This window comes from Bubalus kerabau, chromosome 3 (genome assembly GCF_029407905.1).
Source record: "Bubalus kerabau isolate K-KA32 ecotype Philippines breed swamp buffalo chromosome 3, PCC_UOA_SB_1v2, whole genome shotgun sequence".
Classification (NCBI taxonomy): domain Eukaryota; kingdom Metazoa; phylum Chordata; class Mammalia; order Artiodactyla; family Bovidae; genus Bubalus; species Bubalus kerabau.
The window spans coordinates 54,871,296-54,884,582 of NC_073626.1; positions in this window are offsets into that span (position 1 = coordinate 54,871,296).

Consider the following 13,287-nt stretch of genomic DNA (forward strand, 5'->3'; position numbering starts at 1 on the left):
AGACATAATCAGCATAGTAAAAAGGCAACGCTCAGACTGGGAGAAAATATTTCTAAATCATATATCTAATAAGGTTTTATGCCAGCAAATTTGGAAAACTCAGCAGTGGCCACAGGACTGGAAAAGGTCAGTTTTCATTCCAATCCCAAAGAAAGGCAATGCCAAAGAATGTTCAAAGTACTGCACAATTGCACTCATCTCACACGCTAGTAAAGTAATGCTCAAAATTCTCCAAGCCAGGCTTCAGCAATATGTGAACTGCGAACTTCCAGATGTTCAAGCTGGTTTTAGAAAAGACAGAGGAAGCAGAGATCAAATTGTCAACATCCGCTGGATCATGGAAAAAGCAAGAGAGTTCCAGAAAAACATCTACTTCTGCTTTATTGAGTATGCCAAAGCCTTTGACTGTGTGGATCACAATAAACTGTGGAAAATTCTGAAAGAGATGGGAATACAAGAGCACCTGACCTGCCTCTTGAGAAACCTATACGCAGGTCAGGAAGCAACAGTTAGAACTGGACATGGAACAACAGACTGGTTCCAAATAGGAAAAGGAGTTCGTCAAGGCTGTATATTGTCACCCTGCTTATTTAACTTATATGCAGAGTACATCATGAGACACGCTGAGCTGGAAGAAGCAGAAGCTGGAATCAAGATTGCTGGGAGAAATATCAATAACCTCAGATATGCAGATGACACCACCCTTATGGAAGAAAGTGAAGAAGAACTAAAAAGCCTCTTGATAAAAGTGAAAGTGGAGAGTGAAAAAGTTGGCTTAAAGCTCAACATTCAGAAAACGAAGATCATGGCATCTGGTCCCATCACTTCATGGGAAATAGATGGGGAAACAGTGGAAACAGTGTCAGACTTGATTTTTCTGGGCTCCAAAATCACTGTAGATGGTGACTGCAGCCATGAAATTAAAAGACGCTTACTCCTTGGAAGAAAAGTTATGACCAACCTGGATAGCATATTCAAAAGCAGAGAGATTACTTTGCCAACAAAGGTCCATCTAGTCAAGGCTATGGTTTTTCCAGTGGTCATGTATGGATGTGAGAGTTGGACTGTGAAGAAGGCTGAGCGCCGAAGAATTGGTGCTTTTGAACTGTGGTGTTGGAGAAGACTCTTGAGAGTCCCTTGGACTGCAAGGAGATCCAACCAGTCCATTCTGAAGGAGATCAGCCCTGGGATTTCTTTGGAAGGAATGATGCTGAAGCTGAAACTCCAGTACTTTGGCCACCTCATGCGAAGAGTTGACTCATTGGAAAAGACTCTGATGCTGGGAGGGATTGGGGGCAGGAGGAGAAGGGGACGACAGAGGATGAGATGGCTGGGTGGCATCACTGACTTGATGGACGTGAGTCTGAGTGAACTCCGGGAGTTGGTGATGGACAAGGAGGCCTGGCGTGCTGCGATTCATGGGGTCGCAAAGAGTCAGATACGACTGAGCGACTGAACTGAACTGAACTGAACTGAATAAGGTTTTAATATCCAAAATATATAGAGAACTTGCACAGTTCAACAAACAACCCAATTAAAGAATGGTCAAAGGATTTGATTAGATATTTCTCCAAAAAAAAATAACAAATGCATAATAAGTATATGAAAATATTTTCTCAACATCACTAATCATTAGGGAAATGCAAATCAAACTACAATGAGATACTACCTCACATCCACTAGGATGGCTATTAATTAAAATTAATTTTTAAAAACAGAAAATAGCAGGTTTTGCTGAGAATGTACAGAAATTAAAACCCTTGTGTACTATAAGTGGAAATGTAAATGATGCACATACTGTGGAAAACAGTACAGTGACTATTCTACACTGTAGAATAGTGTAGAATAAATAGAATCAACATATGGTCTAGCAATTCCACTTCTGGGTACATACCAAAAAGAATTGAAAACAGGGTCTCAGAGAAATATTTGTACACCTGTATTGATAATAGCATTGTTCACTATAGCCATATGATGAAAGTAACCCAAGTGTCCATTGACAGGTGGATGGATAAACAAAGTATGATATATCCACACAATGGAATACTATTCAACCTTAAAAAAGAATGAAATTCTGACATGTGCTACAACATGGCTGAACCTTGAGAACACTATGCTAAGTGAAATAAGCCAGTCACAAAAAGACAAATAGTATATAATTCCACTTCTTTGTAGCATCTAGAGCAGTCAAATCCATAGAGACAGAATATTGAGGGTTGTTGCCAGGGGCTGTGAGGAGGGGGAATTGGGGAGTTATTCTTTAATGGATACAGAGCTTTAGTTTTACAAATGGAAAGAGTTCTGTAGATGGACTATGGTGATGATTGCACAGCAATAGCAATAGTATAATGTTGTTATAAATCTACTGAATTGTAGACTTAAAAATAAATTTAAAAATTTATGCTTTCACTAAAATTTTAAAAAATCATACAAAATTCTCAACAAAATACTAACCAGTGTAATCCAACAAAATATAGAAAGAATTATAAACCATGACCAAGTGGGGTTTATTCCAGGAGTGCAAAGTTATTTAGACATCCAAAAATCAATTACAGCGTAAGTCATCATATCAATGGAATAAATAACAAAAATAACAATCACTTCAATAACACAGAAAAGCATTTGACCAAATACAACTCTCTTTCGTGATAAAAACATTTAACAAACTATGAATAGTAGTGAACTTCTTTGACTTAATAAAAGGCATTTATAAGAAATCCACACACTTAATGCAGAAAGACTGGATGCTTTCCCTCTAATGTCACTTCTATTCAGTGTTGGACTGAAGCTCTATCCAGGGCAATTAGGGGGAAAGGTATCCATGTTGGAAAGGAAGAAGTAAAAACTATCTTATTTGCAAATGACATAACCTTGTCTACGGAGAAGGCAATGGCACCCCACTCCAGTACTCTTGCCTGGACATTCCCATGGACAGAGGAGCCTGGTGGGCTGCAGTCCATGGGGTCGCTAAGAGTTGGACACGACTGAGCGGCTTCACTTTCACTTTTTACTTTCATGCATTGGAGAAGGAAATGGCAACCCACTCCAGTGTTCTTGCCTGGAGAATCCCAGGGACGGTGGAGCCTGGTGGGCTGCCGTCTATGGGGTCGCACAGAGTCGGACACGACTGAAGCGACTTAGCAGTAACCTTGTCTATAGAAAAGTGTAAGGTGTCCATTGAAAAACTATTAAAACTAGTAAATAGATTTAGCAAGGTTACAAGACACAAGACTGACATAAAAAATTAATTGCATTTGTGTACACTTAAAATAAACATTCTGGAAAGGAAATGAAAGAAACAATTCCACTCACAATAGCATCAAAAACAACAAAATACTTAGGAATACATGTAACCAAGAATGTTAAATGTCTGTTCATTGAAAACTATAAAACTTTGATGAAAGAAATTAAAAATGTTCTTCAATAAATTCTATCAAGGAACCTGCTCCAGGATGATGGGCAACATGATAAAACAAGTTCAGCCCATGAACATGGACCTGTTTCTACACTGTATTTGTTCAGAAGTGAATTCCTTGATCAAAAGCAATGCTGTATCAGTTTAGTTCAGTTCAGTTCAGTTGCCCAGTCATGTCCAACTCTTGGCGACTCCATGGACTGCAGCACACCAGGCCTCCTGTCCATCACCATACACTTCTTTGTAGCATCTAGAGCAGTCAAATCCATAGAGACAGAATATTGAGGGTTCCCCGGAGTTCACCCAAACTCATGTCCATTGAGTCAATGATGCCATCCAACCATCTCATCGTCTGTCGTCCCCTTCTCCTCCTGCCTTCAATCTTTCCCAGCATCAGAGTCTTTTCCAATGAGTCAGTTTTTCACATCGGGTGGTCAAAGTATTGGAGTTTCAGCTTCAATATCAGTCGTTCCAATGAACACCCAGGACTGATTTCCTTTAGGATGGACTGGTTGGATCTCCTTGAAGTCCAATGGACTCTCTAGAGTCTTCTCCAACACCACAGTTCAAAAGCATCAATTCTTCAGCACTCAGCTTTCTTTATAGTCCAACTCTCACATCCATACATGACCACAGGAAAAACCATAGCCTTGACTAGGTGGACCTTTGTTGGCAAAGTAATGTCTCTGTTTTTTTAATATGCTGTCTAGGTTCAATGCTCTATGGAATACCATAATTGTGGATAAGTCCACAGATGGTAGTTTTGGCATTGTGTGCAGGAGAGGCAAATCCATATCCAGGGTAAGTAAGTGTCTATTTCAATAAGAACAAAACACTGCCTCTTCCATGATGGCAGGGATTTAATGTAAACGTGGGCAGTAGTGCCATATTGGGTGTTCAGTGTCGTTTTTTTTTCTGCAAACGAATGGGCACTAGCCAGGTTGGCCTTGTTGAGTGTAAGTGCATATTACTGAGCCTGTGCACAACCTCAGTCCCTCCACCATGGCCACTTTATTTAAGAGCCCATTGGGTAATGACAAGGTGATTGAGGAAAGAGCTTGATTGGTATTCACAGATCAGATCATACTATCCATCCAATTACTAACCCATCCTTTTCTGCTGAGGACACCATTAGTGAGCATTCTCATTCTTGGCCCATAAAGAAATGGCTACCACATCCTTTTTTCTCCAACCTCCTTGTCACCAAGTTTCCAGTTATGTTCCTTCCCTGTCCCTGACCATCTAGCAAACCATTGGCTGCAGTCATGAGTTGATATATAATTGCACCTGTGACTATTTCTCCTTCCAGGAAAAATAAGGAACCACTTGGGCTAGGAGGATTTGCCTTCACCACTATCCTTCTGGAATGTCCCAGAAAGGGCTGCACCTGCAACTGTCCACTTTTGAGTGGGCCTGCATACTGTGTAAAACCATTTGTAAGCCAAGCCCTGTGTTCTCTTCCTCTGAGGAGCCCACTCAAAAGTGGAATGGTCCCAGAGAGAGAAGTAGTTCGGCAAATGTGGGGCCATAGTCACTCAGATCACTTCCACATGCAGTTTAACTGGGCCTTCCAGGCTTGCCTGCACTTATCTCATGTATTCCAGCTTGATGTCTTTGTGCTTCAGACTGAAGTTCATGATGTGCAGCTCAGGTCACATGGTATAACTTGGTGGCCCACGGTTAAGCGTTCGGTCCCTACTTAGTCCCAGCAGCAAACCAAAAGTTGGTTCTCAAAAGGGCAGTAGTTATGATGCAGGAGATAGATGGGCTCCAGGTTAGACACTTACAACTAGCCTCCTGTTTGCATTTCCTGAGACAAGAGATAGGTGGGCTCCAGTGAAGACATCTACAATCAGCCTCCTGTTCTCTCTCTGAAATGGAAGTAAAAACAGAAACCAGGTAAATAGCCAGTGTTTGTCTCTTGTAAACACCTTAAGGTAATAGTCATCGCAAGGACAAAGAGAGGCAAAACCCTGTTTGAGTGAAGGATTAAGGAATCTCCCTCCCCTCCTCTTTTGGGACAAGGGAAACACTACACATGCATGGAAAGGCTGCTTGTGGGTCAAAAGTCAAGGGATAATGCCAGGCCATGATGAATCTTACTCTTCCCAGAAGCCTTCACTTTGAGATCCATCTTGGCTGAGGGGTGCATGTGCACCCCAGTGGAGGGTCCCAGGGTAGGTCAGGTGTGGAAAAAGAAACCAGATAATTGGCCTGAAGGAAGGAAAAAACCAGGAAGAAATGACCTATATAAATGACAACTGCCTCTTTACTGTGCTCCTCCTCACTGGGGGACGCCACATCCTTTCTTTTCAAGTGTGCATCTCTGCCTTGCTTCTATCTTAATAAACCGTTTCTCTCCCACTTATTGTTATGCTATGTATCTAATAATAAACTTAGTACCTGCATTTACATTTTCTGCCTCTATGATAAATGTATTTTTCACTGGGGGCAGAGATCCAGGGAAACTTAGCTTCTAGCCTCTAGCCCTTGCTGGTCTGGTGGCTAGGATTCCTGCTTTTCATCCAGGTAACCCATGTTCAATTCCTGAGCAGGGAATTAGATCTCACTTCACGCCACCACTCACTGCTGCCTCACCAAGATCAGTTATTCTCTGAGGATAGCAGAACTTTGCTCCAAAATCCTAAGGACCTGTGCTGTGATTCATCTATCGGTGCCTGCCAAAGTTCCACACAGCATCCCTCACCAACACTGGCACTTCAAGCACCACTGGCCCAAGTGGCAGAGCAGCTTGCATGGCAAGTGCAGAGTCCACTCAAAATTAGCAGTTTTTTGGGTCATTCAGCAAATGGACCAGAGTAGCACACCCAGAGAAGGAATATGTCTTCAAAATCCAAAGAGGTGTTTTGCCTTTGTTTTGGTCAGAGAAGGGGCCAGATGTGACAACCCATCATTCCTTCACCTTAGAATGAATATCTCTACATGCCCCCACATCATGACCCCTAGAAATTTTACTGAAGTGGTAGGTCCCTGAATTTTTTGTGGAATTTATTTCATACCTTCTGATGCATCCAAGCTGTATGTCTGGAGTAGTTGCCACTTCCTGCTCACAGTGTTCAATCAGCATAACATCATGAATGTATTAGACTACATGTGTGAAGTTTCATGGAAAGGGGAGGCAACCAGTGTCCCTGAAGCTGTGTCTCTTGCATCCCCTGCATTGGCAGGTAGATTCCTTACCACTAGCACCACCTGGGAAGCCTTGACCACGCCATCTTGACTAGTCTGCCTTTTCCCTACACAAACCAAATATTTCTTTCTTCCCTCTAATTTTCATCATCTAACATAAAATGTGTTGTTAATAGTAAAGTTTATCTCAGTATAAAGTATATCTCAGTATTTTGGTAAAGAATCTGCCCACAATGTGGGAGACCTGAGTTCGATCCTTGGGTTGGGAAGATCCCCTGGAGAAGGGCATGGCAACCCACTCCAGTACTCTTGCCTGGAGAATCCCATGAACAGAGGAGCCTGGAAGGCTACAGTCCATAGGGTCGCACAGAGTTGGACACAACTGAAGCAACTTACCAGGTATGTACAGCATGGTCAGGCTCTCTCGCCCCATGGCTACTCACTCTCACCCCACACTTAGTAAACACATGTTATGTAGCAGCTGAGATCACTTATAGTCCTGTGCATGTGCACCATGAGGTACTGGCTTGGTCTTGGGCTACTTTGTGTGGTACACCTATATCAGCTCCACCTGAAAAAAACATTTGGGGCTACATTATGGCTGCATTATGGCATGTTGGCTGCGTTATGGCTATGTCTGGTGGGTCAACCACGAGAGGAGAGAATACAGTGTGTCTGCTGCTATGGCTACTGGGCCATCCAGGAGAGAATAAATGCATCTGCACTTCCGATGGCTTCTTGAGTTTTCTTCCAGCTTCTTAGCTCTCACCTTGGCTACCAGGGGTTCAGTGAACAGTTCACACAGCGAGCTATACCAAGATAATTGGTGTAGTCAGCAGGATACCCAGCAGGTAGAGGAGCCTGAGGCTCCACAGAAGAGGAGGAGGGGTACCCAGCAGGATAAGAGCCTGAGGCACCACTGGATGGAGGAAGCCAATGGCCACCATATAGAATATAGTGCCATGTGGCTGCAATCCTATCAGTGTGGGCTCTGCTGGAAGACTGGGAGGTGGTGGCTGGGTGGATGGGTGACCAGAGAACATTGAAAAGGCATTATAGGCGGTGAGTTCCCATTTGCTGAACAAGGTGGCATGTACTGCCGCTAGCACCGTGGGATGGCTTTCCTGACTGCCCTTAAGGCGAATGTAGATAGTGCCCTACGTGGTGGCAAGCCAGGGTGCCATGTGCAGAGACACTTGGAAGAAGCAGAGCAACATATACTGGCATTAGAGCAAGAACCTTGTGGCTTTGAATTTTTTTTGTGTGTGTGGCTTTGAATTTGATAGCAGGGTGGTAAGTGACGGTGATGACAAACGCTATGAAACTAAGGATAATGATGATGAATGTTATGAGACTGTGGGTCACCTCTTGTCAGCAACACCTGCTGTGCGGCAGAAGCAAAGCATGAGCAGCCTATGGCCCAGGGGGGGCCATCCTCAAGGGGCCCCCAATGTGACTGAGTCATGACATATTGACCATATACGCAGGCAGAGTTTGGTTGACTTGGGTAAGAAATTTTGGCAAAAGCAAGGGGAAACCTTGGCAGCTTGGCTTTTGTGACTCTGAGACACAGGGGTGGGCCCAGAACCTGTAGGGGGGTTGCAGGTTCTACTGAGAGAAGTAGAGGGACGACATGCAGACACCATTTTGAAAATGTGAAGAACCCAAAGGGGGCCCGAGCTGCCAGGGGTCTCATCTAGGTTCCTCAGATGCAAACGTGGGCTGATTTGTGCAAAGGTATACTGGAGAAGGCAATGGCACCCCACTCCAGCACTCTTGCCTGGAAAATCCCATGGACGGAGGAGCCTGGTGGGCCGCAGTCCATGGGGTCGCTGAAAGTCAGACAAGACTCAGTGACTTCACTTTGACTTTTCACTTTCATGCATTGGAGAAGGAAATGGCAACCCACTCCAGTGTTCTTGCCTGGAGAATCCCAGGGACAGGGGAGCCTCATGGGCTGCCGTCTATGGGGTCACACAGAGTCTGACACGACTGAAGCAACTTAGCAGCAGCAGCAGCAGCATACTGTAAAGGCTGCATCCGATGATGTAGAACAGTGTATAAAGTCTGTGTCCTGTAATGTGCTACTACCCTCTGATTCTCTTGCAGGTTTAGAACAGTGTTTGGAATCATGTGGGTGGACTGCATTTGGAATCATGTAGGTTGACTGTGAATCATGTGGGTGAACTGTGAATGCCACAAAAATCCCCTCCTTGAAGGGGTGGGCCTGGAGCCCATGAGGGGTTTTGCGGGTCTTTAATAAAAACCCTGTAGGGGCAGAGATGCCCCTGTGGAGGCTGTCTTACAATTTCACAAAGACAGATGGTGGACTGGACTTGGCCGTGGAAGATAAAGGCACTCCGCATGCAGTGGCTCTTCTAGCCCCATGAGGGCAAGGACCGCAACATGAGTTCCAGGTGATACCTGGCATGGGGTTTTGCCATGTATTGGGGATGTAACTGTTTGTTGTTATAACATCTGCTGTTGTTGCAAGATGTAAGTTCAAGGGTCAGTGTTACTCACCAAAGGAATATCACAGAAGACGAACTGTGCATAGATTGTGAGGTGAGAGACCCTGAAGGGGTGGAGTGTGGGGAGAGAGCAAATTAGCCAAGATGGCATGGTCAAGCTCTCTCACCCCACGGCCTCTTGCTCTTGCCGCATGCTTCGTGGATACATGGTTATGTAACAGCTGAGATCAGTACTGTGCATACTTGCCTCAAGGTACTGGCTTGGTCATGGGCTGCTTTGTGCAGTCGCCTGTATCAGCTCCACCTGAAAAAAGTCCTTGTGGCTATGTATGGCTGTGTTACGGTGTGTTGGCTGTGTTGTGGCTGTGTCTGCTCGGTCAACCAGGAGAGGAGAGAATACAGTGTGTCTGCTGTGCCAGCCAGGAAGAGTGACGCGTCTGCAGTCCTATGGCTCTTTGAGGTTTCTTCCAACTTAGCTCGTACCTTTCCTACCATGGGTTCAGTGAACAGTTCACACAGTGAGCTACAGCAAGACAGCATACAAAAATATTCCTCTCAAGAAGAGGTAGAGCGCTGGGCCAAGGAGGGCAAGAGGGAAAGGAGCTAGAAGGACAAGAGCTAATTCTAAGGGTCTTCTGAAACCCCTGCCCTTTTCCTCAAAACTGAATTTTACATATCCTACCTGACCTAGTCAGCAGTTAGATGGCCACTCAAATTGGTCCAGGGACCTCAGGTGACTATTAAAAGAAATTCTAGAATATACAAGCAACTCCTACAGCTCAACTCCAGAAAAATAAATGACCCAATCAAAAAATGGGCCAAAGAACTAAATAGACATTTCTCCAAAGAAGACATACAGATGGCTAACAAACACATGAAAAGATGCTCAACATCACTCATTATCAGAGAAATGCAAATCAAAACCACTATGAGGTACCATTTCACACCAGTCAGAATGGCTGCAATCCAAAAGTCTACAAGTAATAAATGCTGGAGAGGGTGTGGAGAAAAGGGAACCCTCTTCCACTGTTGGTGGGAATGCAAACTAGTACAGCCACTATGGAGAACAGTGTGGAGATTCCTTAAAAAACTGGAAATAGACATGCCTTATGATCCAGCAATCCCACTGCTGGGCATACACACTGAGAAAACCAGAAGGGAAAGAGACACTAGTACCCCAATGTTCATCGCAGCACTGTTTATAATAGCCAGGACATGGAAGCAACCTAGATGTCCATCAGCAGATGAATGGATAAGAAAGCTGTGGTACATATACACAATGGAGTATTATTCAGCCATTAAAAAGAATACATTTGAATCAGTTCTAATGAGGTGGATGAAACTGGAGCCTATTATACAGAGTGAAGTAAGCCAGAAAGAAAAACACCAATACAGTATACTAACGCATATATATGGAATTTAGAAAGATGGTAACAATAACCATGTGTACGAGACAGCAAAAGAGACACTGATGTATAGAACAGTCTTATGGACTCTGTGGGAGAGGGAGAGGGTGGGAAGATTTGGGAGAATGGCATTGAAACATGTAAAATATCATGTATGAAATGAGTTGCCAGTCCAGGTTCGATGCACGATACTGGATGCTTTGGGCTGGTGCACTGGGACGACCCAGAGGGATGGAATGGGGAGGGAGGAGGGAAGAGGGTTCAGGATGGGGAACACATGTATACCTGTGGCGGATTCATTTTGATATTTGGCAAATCTAATACAGTTATGTAAAGTTTAAAAATAAAATAAAATTAAAAAAAAATAATAATAAAAATAAAAACCAGAATTTAAAATGACGTGAATAAAGAGTATTTCTTGCTGGTCACACTTTACTTTGGGATCTCGGCTTTGGGACCTTTTGGGATTTAAGTCTAACTATAGGTCTAGAAACGGAGAAGGCAATGGCAACCCACTCCAGTACTCTTGCCTGGAAAATCCCATGGACGGAGGATCCTGGTGGGCTGCAGTCCATGGGGTCGCTAAGGGTCAGGCATGACTGAGCATCTTCACTTTCACTTTTCACTTTCATGCATTGGAGAAGGAAATGGCAACCCACTCCAGTGTTCCTGCCTGGAGAATCCCAGGGACGGGGGAGCCTGGTGGGCTGCCGTCTATGGGGTCGCACAGAGTCGGACACGACTGAAGTGACTTAGCAGCAGCAGCATAGGTCTAGAAAAGACTCTGATGCTGGGAGGGATTGGGGGCAGAAGGAGAAGGGGACAACAGAGGATAAGAAGGCTGGATGGCATCACTGACTCTATGGAAGTGAGTCTGAGTGAACTCCGGGAGTTGGTGATGGACAGGGAGGCTTGGCGTGCTGCGATTCATGGGGTCGCTAAGGGTTGGACATGACTGAGCGACTGAACTGAACTGAACTGAATAGGTCTAGAAAGAAAGAGGGCTGGTAGGGTAAATCCTGAGGAAGGTAGTTAGTGCCTCTCATGGCAACTGCTCAGAGGAGGCTATTTCAGGTTTTTCAAGTGAGAAAGGACTCAGGGATGGAATGACTGCTTTTTCTGGCAAAGAAAACAGTGAAATTTAGGGATTTGATGTCCCCAGGAAAATCCCATGGACGAAGGAGCCTGGTAAGCTGCAGTCCATGGGGTCGCTAAGAGTCAGACACGACTGAGCAACTTCACTTTCACTTTTCACTTTCATGCATTGGAGAAGGACACGGCAACCCACTCCAGTGTTCTTGCCTGGAGAATCCCAAGGACGGAGGAACCTGGTGGGCTGCCGTCTATGGGGTCGCAGAGTCGGACACGACTGAAGCATCTTAGCAGCAGCAGCAGCATCCTTAGAATCTTTGTGTATTTCCCATTCCAACTTTCAGGATCTCATTTATTCCTAATCAGTGCTCTGACTTCAAGAAAATTGACCCTGTAAGGTGGGAATTCAATTTGTGTTGTAATTTAGCTACTCACAGGGTAAGATCAGGGGTTTGGATTTCAAAAAACTTGACCCTGCAGATACAGGAGAGAAGCTTTCTTTAGAGGCAGCTACAGAAGCTTTCAGGACATTTATGCAGAGCTCAAACTGGGGGTTTGAGGCCTTTGGCTCAGTCTTGACTTCACACTCTCCAGATAGTTAGGACCACTCAGCTTCATTACACAATTTTTTTTTGCCACGAAGTGCAGCTTGCAGGATCTCAGTTCCCCAACTGGGGATTAAATTTGGGCCAGGGCAGTAAAAGCCTGGAATCCTAACCAATAGGTCACCGGGGAACTTCCTACACTCCTTTTTAAAATTTATTTATTTATTTTGGCCTTCCTTGCTGCATTAAGGCTTTCTCTAGCTGGTGAGCAAGACCTACTATCCTGCGGTACCCAGCGCTCTCACCGTGGTGGCTTCTCGTGGTGCACAGCAAAGGCTCTCGGGTGCAGGCTCAGTAGCTGTGGTGCATGAGCTTTGTTGCCCCGCAGCAAGTGGGATCTTCCTGGGTTAGGGATCAAACCTGTGTCCCCTGCATTGGCAGAAGGATTCTTAACCACTAGACAACCAGAGAAGTCCCCTACACTCCTTATTTTGACTAAAATGTTATAAGGTGCAAAATGCTTGGCCACCTAGAATCTCACTTTCTATCGTTATTTGATTATAGATATCCAACAGTGAAATTCGAGTAACTCTTCTGCCACATTATCCTAAGGACTTCCAGTGTTTTCCTTACCACTGGAAATAGGGTCACTAGTGCCTTACTATCCAGCCAGAGAACTGTCCAGAGTCAATGCAGAGAATTTACTTTTAAGTATGTTTCCCTGGAACAATTTCTAGTACCAAAATGAATTCTGTCAGAGAGATACCAACACTACTGGATACACATATGTGTGTAACACTTATACAGTATTAACAGATTGATTACAAGAGATTTGCACATATTGTGAAGGCTGAAGCTAAGCAAGCCCAAAATGTATAGGACAGGCCATTAGGAAGGCAAGTTAGTGGATTGGGCTGGAATTCACAGGCACAGAGACATCAATGATGCTGTCCACATGCTATCAGAAAAGGATGATTACAGCAGGATGGAACCCCATGGACACAAGCTGAATTTGTTGTCCACGGGTAATCAGAAGGAAAAATCCAGTTAACAGAGAATTAGTGTAGACTGTTAAGAATCCGGCTCAGGAAATGCCTACACCTTCTTTTATATGGTTTCCACTGATTGTCAGACCCACCAGAATAATTTCCTTTATCACTAAAATCAACCATTAAGGAATTTATTACATCTGCAAAATTACTTTGATA